The sequence below is a fragment of the Psammomys obesus genome, unplaced genomic scaffold, assembly GCF_907164565.1.
Source record: "Psammomys obesus unplaced genomic scaffold, mPsaObe1.curated_primary_1811, whole genome shotgun sequence".
Classification (NCBI taxonomy): Eukaryota; Metazoa; Chordata; class Mammalia; order Rodentia; family Muridae; genus Psammomys; species Psammomys obesus.
This window is the reverse complement of record NW_026585895.1, coordinates 9,279,639-9,297,370: the sequence shown is the minus strand read 5'-3', so window position 1 is coordinate 9,297,370 and position 17,732 is coordinate 9,279,639. Positions and strand designations below refer to the sequence as shown.

Below are 17,732 nucleotides of genomic sequence, written 5' to 3'. Positions count from 1 at the left end.
ATAGTAAAGTAGGAGGCAGCCCGTTGTGGTGGGGGCCCCCTGGGGCCGGTGGTCCTGAGTATTATAAGAAAACAGACAGAGCAAGCCAGTAAGCATTGCCCCTCCATGCCTTCTGCTCTAGTTCCTGCCTCCCAGTTCCTGCTTTCTGTCAGTGATGAACTAGTCCCTGAAAAAAACCCTTTCCTCCCCACGCTGCTTTTGGCCACAGTGTTTCATCACAGCACTACAAGCCCTCGCTAAAACACACCACAACACGATGCAGCAAATCTACCCTCAGGGACCACAGGGCCCGTGGCCCCTTCTTCTTCCCTTCCTTCTGGTGCCTATGGTGCACCAAGCATGGTCCTGGGTGGTCACCGCCCCAAAGTGAACCAATCAGATGCAGCCTCTACTTGCAATGGCCTGTTGAAGGGTGCTTTTGACCAGAGCCATCTCTTTGACAAGCCTTCCCAAGCAGGATCCCACCTTCGTCCGGAGTACCTTCCAATCACCTCAGCCCATACCACCCAAACCTCCACTCCAGAGCAACCGAGCTGCACAGTAGCGGAATGCCTGCAGTTTCTGCGTCTCCTGGCCTTTATCTTCAAGGCCTGTACTGGTTACTTTTCTCAGTGTTCTGGTGGATACGACTTAAGACAGGGAAGGGTTTGTTTGGGTTCTCAGTCCCAGAAGTCTACCATGGCAGGGCAGGCATGGCGGAGCATCTCTGTGGTGGCTGGATGGTGTTCAGCCAGTTCCTCACATTTCAGAAGATCAGGATAGGCTAGACGCTTCGAAAGCCTTCCTCTAATGACAGCCGCATCTCTGGTCCCAACATTTCCACATCTCCCCAAAAAGTTCCTCCTGCTGGGGACCACATGTTCAAACACGCAAGCTGGCAGGGAACATCTCACATTCAGACCTACCACCCACTGGCAATGCTGCTCACAAACTTGAAATACTCAGGTGTGGGTTTGAATTCTGACTGCATTTTTCTAACTGCAGGGGCTTTGGTGTCTTCCCTGGGTAAACAAGCAATTAAGCCCTGGAGCTACAAGCCAAGGACCACCAAAGAATTAAATGAGCTACTATATGTGAAAGCACCCAAGAGAAGCCGGGAGGGGGGGGGGGCTTTCTGCAGCAATCCCGAAACTAGAACCCTCCTCCTAAGCCCTTAGAGCCCGATGACAGCTGCACTCCCTACTTCACATCAGAGGCCTCAGCAGGCTTCTTTGCCACCTCCTTATACCTGGGACAACGTTTGATACATAACTGGTCAGACTGGGGAGTGGTAGCTGGCCTCCACGTCACTGGCATTGGTAGTTGAGTTTCAACATTCTGCTGAACTCACAGATTCATCAGGCATTCAGATTGTACCTCTGAACTTAGACAAGAGTGCGAATACGAGATTGCTGCATCATGGTCTGTGCCTTCTCTTTGTATTGTCGTCAGTCTAGGGGCACATGTAGAACCCCCAAAAGATTGATGTTTAAATAATGTCCTCTTAACTTTACATCGCTCTTCATTCTCAGTGGCTATGAAGCAGTTGTTAAAGCCAAACTAAGAGAAAGGGGTTTTGCCATGCAACCACAAGTTCGTTAGGATGCAAAGTGAAACAGAAAGTTAAAGGGTTAATGAAGAGTCAGCTAAGTTTCATGATTACTCACTTCGTCTAGTGTTCATTCCCAAACAATGACTCTACAACCTCGCAAGAATGCAAACTGCAAGCCTATAGCTTCCAAGAAATAAGCAAAGGTGAAGGACCCGTTTTTTCTAGGCCACTTCTGCTATAAAACTTGCTTTTGTTGTCAGGCAAAAGCAATAGGAGGAAACCCTCCAGAAAGCTTCAGATGCCTCTACAGAACCGCTGTGCTGGCCAGCAGCCCCTGGCCTCTTCGGGACTCATTTTGTTCTGCTGAATCAAGGACTTCCTTCTGCTCAATAAAACTTCTTATACATCCTAGCCAGTCTTAACCAACTTCACCTAGAAGCATACAAGAAGCTACACTGGCTGTTGCACAAGGCAGCAGCCAAACCAGGGTACCCCAGCCTGACACCCATACCACCTAGCATGGTCCTTCCCCGGTTGCAGAAACCTGAAGACTGTTCACAAGAAGATAGTCTACCAATTTGATAAATCTCTTCATCATCATCATCATCATCATCATCATCATCATCACCATCACCTGATGAATGGACACAACTACTCCCAAAGAGGTTAAAAAGCAACCAAAGAGAACATACTCAAACACATAACCTCTTCGTTTCCAGACATGCTTACTCTGTGTGTGAACTGATTCACAGAAGGACTCAGACAGCATATGCAGGCCCCAGGTCCTAGGAGATGGGTGCTGAAGGCTGAGAGTCTCAAGACACTTGGATGCAATTGGTTTTGGGGGTTTTGTTTTGTTGTTATTTTGTTTGTTGTTGTTTTTTCAGGAAAATCCCCCAAAATGGAGAGGCAATACCTCCCTGCCCCATTCTACTAAATCCTCTCCCTAACTCATTACGCTTCCCCAGAGACATTTAGAAAGTGCCATTCATTTAATTGCCTGGAAAACCCAAACCAGAGTAGCTGGAACTTGGCTGTCTACAGATTTACAATGTTGCACCATGTGGATCTTCAGAGCCAAAGTGTTGGAAACCTAAGGTGCTAGTTGGACTCCCAAAATACAATGGGCAAGAGCAGGAAGTGCCTCGGAGTCCCCCAGAAGGCATCAACCCCAATTACATGGCTACACATGTGCACAGCCCTTAAGCTGCTCATTAACATTTGGAGAATTCCTCTGGTAAATGTCTTCATATCCAATTTAGGCTTCTCTCCCCTGCTCCGTACCCCCCTGGCTTCACAGACAGGCTCCGATAATGAGCTGTATAAACGTAACTCCTTAAACGGAGAATGTCATCGCTTCGGAAAACAAGAGAGCTGTGCTTGTCGTGCGTACGTCTACAAACCGCACTTGCTGTCTGTTAGAGTTTGTAGCAACTTTTAAATCTGTCATCACGGCATGAATTTCATACTAAGCCCCTGCCCTGGTGCTTGAGGCAGGAAGTAAGAGGGGAACAGGCTGTGTCATTTATGGGCAGGCTGGTATCGGGTCAAGTGTGACATCATGCTCTGCTGGGCCATAATGAGGTGAGAGGCAAGGCGGCAACAACGTGGCACTTTGTTTTGTGGGGGGCTGTATTTCAGCTCATGATAAAACGGGGACCAGGGACATGGCCTACAGATTCTACACAGCCTCAGGCAAGAGAAGAGTAAAGCGGGAGAATAGGAAATCTAGTCAAGAAGTTCACATACATAAATAAATAAATAATTATAAAAGGCCAAAGGGCCAGAATAGGCTCTAAATAGGGTATTTCCCTGGCACTTGTATCGATCACATGCATTCAACTAAAATATTGACATTCCATTCCAGCCAAGTGCCTTGGGGTTTGTCTCCTTGTTCTGGTTAGTGCTTAAGCAGCCAGAGGAAACTGGACCGAAAATGAGTGTGTGTGTGTGTGTGTGTGTGTGTCTGCCTCTTTAAAAAACAAGATCCTGTTTTCAATATTCTGGGAGTTCTTCTCTTGACCACGGGTTTCCATTTAAACGAGCAGGAATATAACCTCACATAGCATGCCTCCTCAGTCTCCTGTTGTGTGTCCATATAGTTACCTTCGTCAGCCTTTGAACGTATGACCGACCAACAGAGTACAGTATAAATATACATGGCAAAGAAGACTAGGCAGAAGAAATGCAATATCCTTTTTTTCTAAAAGTAGGAAAATGTGTTTGTATGCACAAATATATGCATCAACCTTGGTCAGAGAAGCTTCTCTTCACAGTGGGTGACAGTGCAGACACTCATGACTGGTCAGAGCTCTGAAAGAAAGCAATTACTCAGTGCTCGGCTTTAAGCGGGACAACTGTATCCGGAACATCCCCCACCCCCACCCCCAGGCTCAGGAACAGCTGTGGGAGAGGGGGAAGAAATAAGGTGAGAGCCAGATGGAAGGACTGCTATGAAACATCGTCTTCTGGGTGTGATGTCATAATTGCACCAATGACGTCATGTAGCCATGGTTACTGGCACGGGACTGGGTCTGTCAACCCTGGGAAGGGGTCTAGGAGGTATCATGACCCTGAGAAACTATTGACGGTTAATGGCTTCTGGGGGTGAAGGAAGTCAGTCCTTCAGTGGTATAGCCACTCTTGATTTAGCCCTACTCCAGAAAATACCCCTCAACCCACGGTCACGCAAGTAAATCTAAGTAAAGCCTGGAGGCCTGACCTAAACAAGAGAGCTCCCACTCAGGCCAGGTGGCAGCTCCAGCTTTTCAAATTATGTGAACAACAGTGAAAGCATTATCTTGTGAAATATATCTTTCCAGAAAAAAATAAAATATTTTTTTGTTTATGATAATTCATGTATTTATTACACTTAAAGCGGACACTGTGTCTGTGATTAACAGTTAACAATGTGACAAGACAGAACAGGTACAAACAGTAGCCGGGAAGAAGCCATTCAGTTCACTAGATACTATTGTATCAACTGCTAAGAGAATGATTCCCTCAGAGGTTCTGTTTTTTCTTGTCTATCACAAAGGGCTTGAGCGGTTCCTGGAGGATCTCAGACCTCACTCGTGGGGAAGACACAAAGCCTCACCACACGAAGGCCCTCTAGTCCTCTGGAGGAGTTTATTTTTCAAATTGCTTTAAGTAGTTCTACTTCATTTAAGTGAGAAATTTATTCTAAGGGAAAATGTCACATTATAAAGCTAAAAAAATATATAATTATACTTTTGTTTTAATTTTCTCAGATACACCCCAGAAGAACAGAACTGAAGCCTTACCAATTCTTTTTGCCTTTTCAGAAATATTAGTTTCTTCCCACAAGCCCAATAACAGCCCAATATTAATTGAACTCATGCTTTTTTTTTCTAATTATGGGCCTATTAGAAGCCCTGCCTATCTCCATGGTGACCATATAGTTCTTCATCAGCTGTAAATTAACCCCTGATTAGCTCTTTGCCATCCCCTATAGATGATATTCATCCTGCCCAAATGTTTAGCCGCAACCACAAAGTAAGTCATTTTTCTTTCTCCAACACCAGGACAATTAAACCACTTGACTCTTTAAGTAATTCAAACAATAAGCAGCTGAGAGTGTGACGCCAAAGAATTGGAGGGAGGGTCGGATTTTGACCTCAGCTGTACCATATCCATTTGTGTTTCCTTTGATAAGGTATTTTACTCCTTAGTATACACTCTCAGAAAATGGGAATAATAACAAAATTCTTTTTTGTTGACAGAAAAGCTGCTCTGAAAATCAAAAATTGGCACACAAAGGGCTTGATATAAAGGTGGTGAATAAAGAATGTCTAAAATGCTAATTAGCTAATTGTTGGTAAAATAATTCTTATATAAAAATAAGAAATAATAACAAATATCAAACGTGATAAAGATATGTCAAAATGGGTTGTCCTTGATAGGAATTCATGGGCAGCTATTATCCAAAACACAGTCCTATCTCTGTTTAATTAAATTTTTAAGGCCATATATATTACCTGTATGGGCAAAAACAGTGGCAGGAAAAGAGAAAGACCATGGAAACAAAATTCAAAGACAGCCAATCAGTCAGCAATGCCCCCACTCTCTGCATATACAATCGGCACCAGCTGTAGTCCAATTAAACTTAATCTAGTCACATGCTCATGTGCTCCTCAGAAATTAGAGGAAATCAATTCAAATGCTAATGAGAAAGTCCATAATTTATTATCTGCTGAGGAATGCATGTAACATTAATTTTAACTGTAAACAATTATTTTTATTGCAAGATTAATTACCCCATCTTATACAACTTCCTTTTTTCATATTCTTTTAAGGAATTAGTTTTCAGTTGCTGTTTTGGGGCTCTGTCACAGTCCTTTAGCTTGAGAAAAGTATAATTAATTTAGGGATGCTGCAAATGTTGTTTTCTATTCTTCTGCCAAAAGAAAGTGGGATAAATGGCTGGGTCAAGCATGGAGAAAAATGGCCGCAGCTCTGGCCAGGATGAAAGACATTTAAACTCAAAATGAAAGGGAGGGCGACCCACCCAGAATTAAAAAGTGGGTTCGTCCTGGTCACTTCTGACCAGCGCACCCCAAAGGCTCCCCCAAGCAAGTCCAGTCTTAGGAGTATCCCTAAGTCTTTCAAAGCCAATGAGAGCAACTAGAAAAGGAAGAAGTTTGTGCTGTCAGGATTCTGCCCGCCTGACAAAGACGCTCTCACCCTGACTTTATTTCCGAGGTGAATGAAGGTTTAATATGGCAGCTTGTGGGAAATCATTCTTAAACCAATTGCTCTCAATGGGGAGGACAGGACTCTGGGAAGCAGGCAGCAGGCACGGGGTTGCTTCTTTCTGACTGATCACCAGCTTGGTTCTTACTCTGTGTAAAATTTAGAGGTTCATTTTCTTTATGGGCACAAGTAGACTAGCCATTTTAAAGGTAAATATTTGTGAAATAGCAAATCCATTTGTTTACTTCGTTTCCGGCTTTCTTCATTTAAACTTCCAGTGAAGGCAACTGCAAGTCATCGATTAAAATTAAATTAGTTTAAATTAAATCAATAAGCCTAGTGGTTGATTTCAATGGGAATTTGGTTAGAAAATGGATAGGAGAATTGAGCCCAGGGAAGATTCAACTGCTAATTACTTATAAAAGTTTAGCCTTAAAAGGTAATAAACATTTGACCCAGGAGTGGAAACGGAGGCAGAGGTGCTAGCTATGGCAAACCTGAGCCACGGCCTCAGCCACAGACTTCGCCGTGACTTCCAGTCAAGGAAATGAAACCCTTGTCCTAACAAATCCCAGTCTTTCGAGAATGCTGTATGCAACCCACTAGGCTGGAGTAGAGAGGGTGGCAAAGAGCCTTTCCCAAAGCAACTACCTCCCAGCATACCACACTGTCAATCCAAACAAAGAAGACCTGCCCTCTTCACACACCTCTGCGATTTCCAGTCCAGATTCCCAAAAGTCCCCACCAGGAGACCACGTGCTACCTCTCAGAATCACACAGAGCAGCTACAGAAATCAGGAAGTGGTTGCTAGGGTAGGGCACAGAGATAGAGGTCACAAGTGGGTTTGATTTGACTGTCAGATGTCATGGGGTGGAGTTGTGAGACTTACCCTCATTTCTGCTCCAAACCCGCAGGGACTCGCTGCTGATTTATTTTAGCAGGGAGTTCCACGCTCTTGATTTCTATTCCAATTCCTCTGCTGAATAAAGTAAGATGTCATATGTCAGGTTACATTGTGGGAATTGTTTCTACAACCCAAAGCCATTCAACTCCACTTGAAAACTTGCCACAAAGCCAAGATCTACCACAACTGCATTAGAATTACTCACCCCTGTAATTACTCACTCCTGGTTCCCAACCAACTGATGAGCTGCACACAGTGGGAATACTGTGAAAGATTTCTAAGCTTTGCACCTCTTCAGCTTAAAGCACACCGGGCTCTACTATCCTTTGACTCATCCAGTAACTAATTTCAAGTTACTCTGGTTTGGTTTGTCTTTTTGCTAGATACCAAAAACAAAACAAAACTTGCCGTGGGCTCAACTTATGACCATTTCAGTTTGCCAAGCTATAAACTTCAATGCTAGCTTCTACCAAGTCCTCGGGAGAGGCCCCCCACTCATTTGAGCATTTCACGTAGTAGAAATTTGCACTCCATTAAAGCTCTCTGATATTTGGAGATCAAGGCATCCAGGCAAACAATAAGCTATGTGTGTGCAGTAGGAGTGTCTTGCCCTGGGTGTGTTTTCTGTAGCGGGACCTGGTAACACATTCATTCGACCCCTGCTCTTGGAGAGGTGAGTAGGAACACGACCACCCTGATCAATTGCACGTGTACCTCACAGATCTCAAACCAGCGACGTAGAAAAGAAACTCCTTTGGGCAGAGTCTCTAGATCATAAATGTGATGGATGGACCTCATCTGTAAGTACTTACACATTCTGTATGTTGCTCCAGTGTACGACCCTAAATCTCTTATGTCAGATACATACTCTTTTATGTCAGATACATAGAATGTTTGGCAGAGCATTCGCCTCTATCTCGTTAATACAGTTGGGACTCAACATGACTTGGGATAAGCAGAGAGAAGCTATATCAAGCTACCTCCTTCTCTCTATTAAGAAACAGGCAGTCCCAACCATCTCAACAGAGAAAGGCCTTTTTTCATAATTTTCCAAAAAGAAACTCACTCTTAAAGGAGAGACGTTTGGATGTGGCTGAAGGAGGAAACCTCAAACCCTTTGCTCCTTTGAGACTCACCAGTGTCTGGTGAGACTGATACCTCTCGAGGGTTCTCATACAGCTGTGCTGACACGCATCACTTCTGTGCCTCAGTGCAGATTCTGCCAACTTCTCGCCTTGTAAAGACATCGGGGTTTCTACCTCTACCCCTGCTGCAGCTACATCAAGATTTTAAACAAACCCACGCAGAATCATTGAACAGAATCACAACACCTGGGAGCCCGAGCAAGAAAAGACTATTTTCATTCAACTCTCGGTAAATTTATCGTTGTCCAAACTGTGAACAAAGAAAAAAAGCAGAGTACAGTTAGTACACCTGGGACTTCCATTTTTTCATAGCATCGTTTTTATAGGTACCTCATTTATAGTCTTCACCACCTCAACTTTTCTATTGCTAGACTATTAATGCGTATAACTTGTAATTTCAGCATATCCTCCATAACCATCCTTAACATAACTGGTTTTCTTTGTATTTTAGCTATTTCATTTTGTGCTTTAAAAACATGTTTTCCAAGCAAGTATTTATTGGCATCATCAGACTTTCAAACATGTCACACAAAATAGACACATGTGCAAACACACCTGGTGGGGGTGGGGAGAGAGGGGAGAGGAAAACTAGGCATAAGGCCCCAACTCCAGCATGATTCAGCTCCCAAAATGAATTTTATCTGACTCCACCATGTAGCAAGTTCTAGTGCCCTAATTATTCTGTTTTTCCTGCTTCAGTCTCTTTTAAAACATGGGTTATTTACTCTCTATGCCTTCTAGGACTGCATCCTCTTGTCTGTTTGTTGCTCTATCCGTGCTCTACGTACTGAGCAGCCATGTGTCAAGAACACGTGATGTAATAGAAGATGCAGTACAGGGCAGAAGACACAAGTTTGTACTCCAGTGGAGGGTTCACTCTTGTGGAAGGTCATCTAGGATGGCTAGATATATGATAGGCAGACAGATAGACAAATGGTAGGTGGGCCGATGGACAAACAGGTAGGCCAAGGAAGGTGGAAAGTTACATACACTGCTAGAATCAGAAAGTGACTGGAGGTCACAGTTAAACTCTGATGCTTGGATGATAGAAAGGCAGACCATTTAAAATTCAAGAAGGAGAAAATCAGAATGTCTGTGTGCTTGGGGACTAACAGGGCAGTTGAGACACCTTCCTGAGGAGAGAGTGGTCAATGTGATCAGAATGGGAAGAACTGGTTTTTGTTGTTTTTTTTTTTTTTCTTTCTTTTTTTTTTTTTATGATGGGCCTCCTAAATTAGAATGAAAACTTAAAAAAAAATGTTCTGGGGCTAGAGAGATGGCTCAGTGGTTAAGAGCACTGTCTGCTTTTCCAAAGGCCCCGGGATTCAATTCCCAGCACCCACGTGGCAGCTCACAACTGTCTATACCCCCAATCCCAAGGGATCTGACACCTTCACACTAGTGCACATAAAATTAAATAAATTATTTTTTTAAAAAAAGCTGTTGTGGGTAGCCATCCCCGAGTTTTAGGCAGGGGGTTGCCATGGTCTGATTCACAACTTTTGAGATTGTTTTGGCAGATGTATATTGAGTAGGCTGTAAAACCAGCAGAGAGAAAAAGGTTAAGGCATCAGGAGACAATGGAAGCCTGGAGTAGGGTGGTGGCCGTGAGAATGAAGAGCTTGTGATAAACCGGATTATTTATCAAATTGGGTCATAGAAGGGGACAGGCTGTATGGTAAAATCAATAGAATCTGAGTTTTTAAAACGGCCATTTGTAAATGTGATGGCTGACTACAAGGAAACCTCGAAGGATCGGGCTGTAGACTAAGGCTGTTACTCCTCCACCCCGAGGGGAAGGGAAGCCACAGAACGGAAGTGGAAGTGCTGTCCAGCGGCGGGAGCATCGGACTGCCCTGGGCCGTGCTAGACACCGGAGGCTGCCGACCTCCATCACATTTCTTCCCTTCCTCTAATCACCGATAAGGACGCACCATTGGCCGAGGGGAACCGAGCATGCAGCACCACATGCCTGGCACCATTTGTTCAGTTCTAAGTCCCGTCTCTTCTCTTTTGCCCTCTCAAATACCCCCTTTAAGATGCCACCTGCTCAGAGCCGGTTGCCTGGGTTTTGACAGTTTTGATCTGGAGCAGTTTAACATCTCAGGAACAGCAAACATACAGCGCCGCTTGAGATGATCTGCGCCATCCTTGCAGTGTCTCAGAGCCTTGGCCAGAACGCAGACTCATCCGCTGCGAAGGGAAGGACCTGCTAATGTGTACATCGACCTACGCTAACAGACGCCTGTATTCAGGCAGACCTTCTTCCGAGAGACAAACTGAGCTTCTGGGTAAGCTGATGAAAATAAACTACTGAGCGTCAAGTAAAAATGACTTTATTTCTGAAAAAAAAAAAAAAAAAAAAAAGTACAAACTTCTTCATGCTTATCGCCTGTCCATGCAGTAGCGCTCACAACTTTTCAGCTCTGCCATCAATATGTGATAAATCTGTCCTCTCCCGCAGAGTGCATCTCTGTATTTATCCAGAGGAAAAACTTGACTCTCGTCTACATGTTTAAGGGATGGGGTGTGGGGTGGGGATAGAGAAGGAAAAGGAGGAAAGGGGTAGCACACTGTGAAAAGCCAAAAAAGAAAAGAAAAAAATCAATCTTGAGCCTTTGATGATTTAACCAGCCACAAAAGCACAGAAAGCATTGATTGATTTTTAACTCTGTCATCTTTCCCACCCCATCTATTATTCTGTATGGGTCATATTAGCCATCATTATGACTAAGACAAGACACAGCGCTGACATCTGCCTGACATGCTAGAGCTGTAAATGGAATGGGCTTATACACAGGCTTTTACCTGGTTATTAATAGTACTCTTGGTGGTGATGGACGGCGTGGGCAGCCTTGGTCGGCTGCATCGAGCCACGGCAGTTTGATTTCAGTCCAGGAAGTAGCTCCTCGAGGAACTGCCAGTGGCTCCAGGATCATTCCTGGATACTCACCCTTCTCAAGGGCTCGTAAAACATCAGGAGTGGGTGACGCTTTGCTGGCCCTGAGGATTCTGAGGATTCTACGTCACTTCTCCCGGACTGAGAGACACCAAGGGTGTTCAGAATCCCTTGGTGGTGTTCACAGGCTTAGTCATCACCAATGCGAGCGCCAAGTTGAGGACGGTTTAGGGTGTGCAGCTTTGCAGGGGCACACATCTTGGTAAAACTTGGACGGACACATCCCATGATATCAGCATCACTTTGTGCTTTTTGCTCTGTTCGCTTACCTTCCATGAATCAATGAGAATTAGTTAGATCTGCAGGGCATCCTTTACCTTCTCAGCTTTTTGAGGTGTTTGCTCACTAATTTTTGTGTAAGTGAACCAAATACAGTAAGAGAAGGTAAAGTAGAAGCATTACATTACTGGCCAGTGGTTACAGAGATTTAAAAAGCAGTCCCCCCAAAAAAAAATAAAAAATAAAAATAAAATAAAAAATAAAAAGCAGTCCCAATCAGAAAATTCAAGTTTTCCATCTCTCTTACTCAATAAAATACTTTCCTTTAGTGAGCAGGTATACTAAGATATGTGTGTATATACATTTACATGTGTGTGTGTGTGTGTGTATCTATATCTATATATCACTTTCAAATGGATTGAAAACATGACGACCTGTTTATCTTTTTGTAGCTAACAGCCATTGTTGACCTGAGGAAAATCATTGGGAGATGTATAGGTTCTCCTCAACTTATAATGGGATTAAAGCCCAATAAACTCCTCACAAATCAAAAAAGGATTTAATGTATACACTTTACCCTGAATATCACAGCTTAGCCTAGCATCCCTTAGGTATGCCCTGAATTCTACTACTGCAGTGAGGGAAAAGCATTTAACAAAAGGCTTTTTGTTGTTTGTATTTGTTTTTGCACATGTGCATTTTGTGTTTTTTTTATGCGTGTTCACGTGACCGTATGTACATACGTGTGTCTAAGGGGGCTGAAGTTGATGCTGGGTGTCTTTCTGGAAGACCACTCCCTGTCTCAGAGCCCAGAGCACAGAGAACACAGCCAGTCTTCCTGGCCGCCTCCTCGGGCCTCTCGAGTCTTGGCTTCTAAACTCCAGTCCCCACAATTGCAGGGCAAACGCTTTATCCCCCCCACCCACCCAGCCCCACGAAGCCGGTCTTACAGTAAACTACTGAACATTTCGTGCACTTTGTAAGACCCAGGAGCAAAACTTAGAGGGACAGCCAGAACGCACTTTCAGAGCACTGTAAACCTGAGACTGGGTCATGCGCCTGTCACAGTTCCCAAGACCACGCTGGCAGCCACAGGAGCCTTAGTGTAGACCACAGCTGGGAGATGGGGCAGGTGGGCAAGCGGGCAGGGAGGGGAGGGTTCTCCCTTCTCCTTTTGAACACTTGATTATGTCATATTTCCCCGTCTACCATGAAGGAGAACTGGCCAAACACAGATTTTGAGCTGTTCAATTCAGCGGGTCAGTTGTGAGAATGAAATAAGGTGTTAGACAGACAGCTAGAACCTAGTTCCTGATGTGAGAAAAAAAGATGCTTTCAATGTGACCTCTAAGGAGGAGAGTGTCAGTAGGTGCCCGTTATTCCTGCTCCGTCACTCAATTAATTTGAGGGAGACACGGCAAAGATAGTATTCTCTCCAGCGGTCTGGTTTTTTGGTTTTTGGTTTTTGGTTTTGTTTTTTTGTTTGTTTTTTTTTTTTTTTTTCTTAAACATTCCATTTCTGTCCTTGGATTAACATCGCTGCTGCTGGTACTGAGTGTGACAGTCAGAACCTGGTGCTTCTGTCTTCTGGACCCTCTTATAACTAGTCAGTTTCGGGAGTTTTGATGTTATTGACAAAGAGGGGCCCAAGAAGTCCTGGGGCTCCTGAGTAGATGAGCCACAACACTTAAGTACAAAACAAGGGAACTGCCCCACCCGGTAAGGGCTCCAGGTCATGCCCGGAGAGGCTCAGACAAGTCATCAGAGCACTGTGTGGCTGGGAATGGAGTGAAATGCCTAAACTTTACACACTTGCTCGGCCATACTGCGTGTGGCTTCCCCTTCAGCAGTGATCACTGCACGGACGGTTTGTGCTCTCGGTGACGAGCTCCTAGTCAGAATGCTGGCTCAAGGGCTGGGAGAGGAGATTTCCATTTTTGTGAATAGTCACATGCAGGTGTGATGGTCAGCAGAGGTGGTATTTGGGTGCCTGCCTGCACACTCCAGGAGAGAGCCACGCCTGTCCATACATGTCTAACCGGAGGACTCAGGAAACCCCCTAAGCCTTTCCGTCTTCTCTGAGGAAAGCATCTTCGGGGACGAAGGAGCCAACATCCTCACGAGTGGACCCACATGGTGGATGGCTGAGGAAGTGGGGTAAGTGTGATGGGAGCTGATTGTGTTCATTTGGCTGGACCAAGGGGTTGCTCAAATGCTTGGCTGGATATGATGGTAGGCGTTGTGTGAGGGGTGCTCCTGGGCGGGAGTGTCTTCTGCATGGTACATTGAGTCAAGCCGGTGACCTTGGGTGACTTTTGCCTGCCATAGCCAGGTTTGTGTGGGCAGATTCGGTGATGCAAATCTCCATATGAAATGACCTTAATACATGGAACCTCAGTCACAGATTTATGGCCTGTGTGTGGTGGAATGGAGTCAGGAGGGTGGCAGGCTTTGGCCAGTCTGGGCTCTACAGGGAGACAAATTGCATCACCCTTCTCAAGCCCAGGCACTGGGGTTCCAGGATGCTCCCCACCCCCACCGTCCCCCAGCCCCATCCTGGCTCTGAGGCCCCGCAGTTCTGCATCTTTCAGGCAGTCTTTCCTCGCTGCAACTCTGCTGTGCCTTTTCCCTTCAGTGCACACCTGCCGCGCTGGAGTTAAGCTGTTTGTGCTCTTGTCCGGCCTTAATAGCTCGACACTGTGTACTTTACTCACCTGAAAAGCTAAAGCGAACAGCAGTAGAGACGGCGGCATAGCAGGTGGTGTGAAGGCCCTGCAGGCTCACTTGCTTTGAAATGTTCCACAGGCTCTGGTCCCTCTCCTCCCTGCTGTTATTCCTGTGACTTCCAAGTTATCCTCTTTCAGGTAAAGACTTTGAAGCCAAAAGTCTTGATTTTTCTGGGGAAAAAAAAAAATGGTTCAACTCCATCCAAATTTGATCCTTCATTATATCCTTCCAAAGAACTACATAATTTCCTTCATATCTTTATCACAGTCAATTATGCATATGAGTGATGACTTGTGACCTGCCTCAAAGACCTAGAAGGGCCTCCAAGGCTTTTTGTTGGCTGGTATATAAACTGTCACATAAAACCAGGTGTTATGCTAGTCACTCAGAGAATAAGTGTACAATGGGGGGGAAGGAATAAAGAAAGTCATTTTGATCCACCAGAATCAAGAGTCCAACTATTATATATCCACTAGTTTCCATGGGGCCACCCTCATATGTCACTAAAAACAGGTCCTTTTTATCTCTCCCTTAGCCCTTCTGCTGGGTAAACACCACTAATGCAGACACTGACACTCAGATTAATGAAGGGAAGCAATTTATTGAGCTGATATTTGGTGGAGATGTCATTAGCAGGGCCCCCGTGGAGCTACTGCATCAGATTAGATACAGCCTCCCACAAGAACACATAGAAAATCATTTAACTGCTTTTCTGTGGCTGTTTATGTGATGTCAGCCCTCTCCTGCCTCTAAGGCAACTGTGAACCTTCTATGACTGCTCTCCATTGACGCTGGCTTTGTCTCTTCTGATAAATATGCTCCATAATAAATCACACTGCTGTGTCTTTAGTTTCTGTTGCTGTCTCCTCTCATGTCTATATTAAAGACACTAGAAGATTTCTAAGAACGAGACAAGGTCAATGGAGCTACAGATAACTTTACCTACAAGTAGCATCTGTAGGATTGTCTCAGAAATGAGGAACAGAGGTCCAGCAGGTTTGGGGTGGGTTTGCAAAAACATCAGGAAAACGTGGACTCTCACAGATTCTTAAGGAAGTGTCGGAGGTTGGTCTGATGAGTGTTACTGGCCCTCAAGATCTGGTTACACCTATCCTTGTGTCAACCTGCCTAAGACATACCTGATTGGCTGATTAAACAGCCTATACTTCGACAGGACAGAATGGGGTAGGTGTGGCTAAGGTTCCCAGACATCCAGGACAAGAGAATCATGGAAGACAGATGGATGGGAAGAGATGAAGAAGGAGGACGCAACAATGGGTTGGGTGGAGAAGAAATCATGTATACTTGGAGGAAAGACTTTGCTAACAGTGTGGAAAAGCCCAGATAAAAAATACAAGCAAGTAGCATGGGATTATGGATGGAAAGTAGTCCAGATTAAATATATATATATTAAAGAGGATGGCATTGGATGAGGCTGGGAGATGGGTAGAGGCTATTGAGGCAGTGTAAGTAAAATATCTGCCTGGCCCAAGGTAAATAAGGCAATTATAAATCTAACAGGTGTCTGTGTCTTACTATTTGTGATAGCGGGTTAGATAATACCACGATAATCTTAGGGATAATAATAATAAACATATATAGCCCAACAGCTCCTTTTTAGTTTACAGCAACAAGGAAGAAAAGGGGGGTGGGCAAAATTGGGGGAGGAGCATGCATGTCCTTTCCCCACTGACAATGTAGCTGGTGGTCTATAGAGTCCCTGCAATATGCCAGCCTCCATTTTCCTAGTACCATTTATAGGCCAACACACAGACACATCTCCTCCTTCTTAAGCTCACTGGCCCATTTCCTAATGTCCATCCACCTCATCTCCATGGACAGCCCCAAATGATGACCAATCCTCCAGACCCCATTGGCCAAACTATAAAGTCTGAGTGTTTTTCATTGACACTTCTAGCTGCTAGGAATCTGGGTAGTGTGTTGAAAGTCTCTGTCGGGCTGGAGAGATGGCTCAGGGGATATGAGCACTGGTAGCTCGACTCCCAGCACCCACATGGCATCTTGTTACTGTCTGTAATGGGATCTGCTGTGGTCTCCTGGAGTTCAGGCATACCTGCAGACAGCAGTCTATATACATGTAAACATTTATAATATGTGTAATAGGAAATCTTTATTTTAAAGGCTCTGTCTAAAAACTGGCTTGTCTGCCCTACTTATGCCTTTTAGGCTTATACAAATCAATCAATCATTCTTCCTCCTCCACCCCCCCCAAGGTACTTTCATCCAACATTAGTTTCACTGCTATAATAAATATAATAATAAACAATAAAGCAAGTTTCTTAAGTGACCTCTCAGCTGGAGAATGTCTTGATATTCAATGGAATCATTTGTTTCTAGAGTTGGAGGGCATTACGTGCAACGCCACAAAGATTCCACGCCAAAGGGTGCTTAGAGGTGCCAGTGGTGTTTCCTTCGGTAAGACTCGTGTGATGCCACCACCTGGACAGCCTCTGATGAGCTCCCATATGTGTATGTCATTGACTTTCTTTGGCCAGCGGCTGCTCCATATTTGAGTCTCCTGAAATGAAAAACAGTAACAAATAAGCATCTGAACGTCCGTGCTCCGGTTAATCGTCAAAGACCCCGTTTCTCATCTGAATCCAGGCTTCGCTTTTGGCTCCTGGACTTTTGGAATTAATACAAACTCAATCTGTCAAGCAAGGGGGAAAAAAAAAAGGATGTCCTTGAAAGTCAATCTTCCACCTGGAAATTAGTACTGTGCACCGGCACACATTGAATAAAATGTGATTGGAAAATATTGCTTCTTCCCCCCCCCCACAAAAGTCATAAAGCAAGATTAATGGTCAATTTAAAACTCAAATCAACCACCAAATGAAATTTCCTGCACTAAACACCGCCAGCGCACTTTAACAGACAACTTCCGTCACCCTGTCATTTCTCACTGGATCTTCCGAGGCTTCCTTCCAGCCGGAGCCGGAAGTACAGAACGCTTCCGAGTAGCCTACACCAGCGCGATTTCGTGAACCGTCCTTGCTGGTCTTGGTGCCGTTTCCTCCTGACCACACCTGACCCCGGGAAGCCCTGAGCTCACATCAACCGTGGCTCTTCGCACAACGCCCCACAGCGGAAGTGACAGGAGTGGGTGCTTTCCACACTCACAAAGGCCGAAGCAGGGAAGCGCCGAGGAAACTACCTGCAGAACGTACATTCAAGACTGAACAGGCTCCTAGGCTTAGACCACTAAAGGACGATGCAGCCAGAGGTGTGTCCTGAGAGCTAATGGTGCCTGCCCTTCTGTCATTTACCCTGTGGTTTTTGGTGTTGTGATGGGGATTGGAACAAACCTCATTGAGTCTGTCGCTTTTTCCAGCTATCTTTGGGCCAAAGCCACGGCCTTAAACTGGAGTTGCATTTGTGATCCCTCCCCAATAGCATTTATAATCCAAAAATGGCTTTTTGCCCAAATATCACTTTAAAAAAAAAAAAGAAGAAGAAAAAGAAAGAAAGAAAGAAAGAAAGAAAGAAAGAAAGAAAGAAAGAAAGAAAGAAAG

The 17,732-nt window shown here is 44.7% G+C and overlaps 1 pseudogene; it reads right to left on the bottom strand.

Annotated features, from left to right (window-relative positions):
• Nucleotides 1-8,396, bottom strand: part of LOC129671570 (40S ribosomal protein S2-like) — a 13,314-nt pseudogene extending 4,918 nt beyond the window's left edge.
• Nucleotides 8,397-17,732: the final 9,336 nt, after the last annotated feature.